The following is a 2,067-nucleotide window of genomic DNA, read 5'->3' as shown; positions in this document are numbered from 1 at the left end:
GAAAACACTCAGCAAACTTAGATCAAAAGGGACTTTTTTTCCCACTCTGATAATAGACATCAATAAAAATACTACAGCTAGGGTGGGGGTCGGTGTGGAGATTCAGTCATGAAGTCGGGATTAGGGACTTCTCCCGCAGTGACGTGGCTGGCGAGCCTATTTGTGTTGTGGCGTCAGGCTTCCAGGTGACTTTACAGTGAGATGCTGCTCTCCATAGGGATGCTTATGCTGTCGGCCACACAAGTCTATACCATCTTGACTGTCCAGCTCTTTGCATTCCTAAACCTACTGCCTGTAGAAGTGGACATTTTAGCATATAATTTTGAAAACGCGTCTCAGACATTGATGACCTTCCAGCATGATTTGGTTATAGACTTCCAGCTGAAGGTTTAAAGGGTTTTTTGATTAACTCAAAACCAGAGAATGCCTGTGAACCCATAGTGCCTCCGCCACTAAGAGACAATTCATCTGGCCCTTTCATCGTGTTAATTAGAAGACTTGATTGTAATTTTGATGAAAAGGTTTTAAATGCACAGAGAGCAGGATACAAAGTGGCCATAGTTCACAATGTTGATTCTGATGACCTCATTAACATGGGATCCAATGACAGTAAGTACAGATCACAAAATTTGTCCAGGATAGACATAGAGAGCTAGAAGAAACTGACTTCGTAAAGATCAACTTAAGAAACTCCCTATACATAAATTCAAAAAAGGAGATGACTATGATGTATGTGCCATTGATTTCGATGAATATGAAGATGGAGACAAGCTCAGAATCCTTCCGTGTTCCCATGCTTATCATTGCAAGTGTGTAGATCCTTGGCTAACTAAAACCAAAAAAACCTGTCCAGTCTGCAAGCAAAAAGTTGTTCCTTCTCAAGGCGATTCAGACTCTGACACAGATAGTAGTCAAGAAGAAAGTGAAGTGTCAGAACATATGCCTTTATTCAGACCTTGGGCTTCTGTCAGCACCCAGTCATTTGGGGCTTTGCCGGAATCCCGCTCACATCAGAACGTGACAGAATCTTCAGACTATGAGGAAGATGACAATGAAGATACTGACAGTAGTGATGCAGAAAATGAAATTAATGAACATAGTGTTGTGGTCCAACTGCAGCCTGATGGTGAACAGGATTACAACATAGCAAACACTGTTTGACCTTCAGAGGGTATTGGGTTATTTCCCTTTAAAATGTTTATTTAGGCATATAGTTATTTTGCTCCCTTCAGAGATTTCTGTGGAAATAACTTATTTTTTAGTATTCTACAGGTTAATCAGATTACTGAAACAGGTTTTTTTGACCTGGTATTTATCTGCAGGAGTGCACTTCATTTCACTAATAACTAATACAGACTGGTGCTGTAACTCAAGCATCAAATCAACTCTTCTTTTGGAATGAAATATAGCCAAAACATTAAAAAAAATTCCTCAGTATACCTTACAATTAAGACCTAGATCACAATATGCAAATGTTCCATGTTTTTACACACAACGTCAGTGTTGTGGTCACCTAGCATGAGCTAAGCCAACTCCCATCTCCATAAAGTTACCTAGAGTTGTTGAGCTGGAATATGGTTGTTCTGGTATTTCAGCCATCAATAGTGAGAGGCTACAAGGTAAGTTAGCATTTTTCTTCCGATCAGCACCACAGAGACTCAAAGCTGTCTTTTTCCTTTCTATTGCCAAGTAGTCTTATCCTGAGAGGAACAGTCTCTACTAGGGCAGATTGCAAAAATTTTTTTTTTTAAGGTTTTTAATACTATAGTGTTATGTATGAACTTGACTTATTGGCTAATGTCTCTGGACTTAGTTACTGAATTTCAGTATCCTTAAGGATTTTTTGTGTTATTGTGATCAAAGCAAAAAGAAAATGCTGTATAGAAATACCAAACTTCAGTAATTGTTAATACTCACATTATATACCTCTTAAAAAAGAGCATCTTATGCTAATTAGTCCTGCTAAACTATGAACAAATTGTTCAAGTATTAGATTTGCAAATATTGCTTCTGTTTAACAGAATTAATGATGTATTTAAACAATGTATTATGAAAAGCTAAATTATA

General features: G+C 37.8%; 1 pseudogene; it reads left to right on the top strand.

Moving 5' to 3' along the window:
- Nucleotides 1-201: 201 nt before the first annotated feature.
- On the top strand, nucleotides 202-1,161 carry LOC114908468 (annotated as a pseudogene).
- The last annotated feature ends 906 nt before the right edge of the window (nucleotides 1,162-2,067 follow it).

The sequence above is a fragment of the Monodon monoceros genome, unplaced genomic scaffold (genome assembly GCF_005190385.1).
Source record: "Monodon monoceros isolate NGI ecotype Baffin Bay Population unplaced genomic scaffold, NGI_Narwhal_1 Super_Scaffold_4, whole genome shotgun sequence".
Classification (NCBI taxonomy): domain Eukaryota; kingdom Metazoa; phylum Chordata; class Mammalia; order Artiodactyla; family Monodontidae; genus Monodon; species Monodon monoceros.
This window is presented reverse-complemented; position numbering and strand designations above follow the sequence as displayed.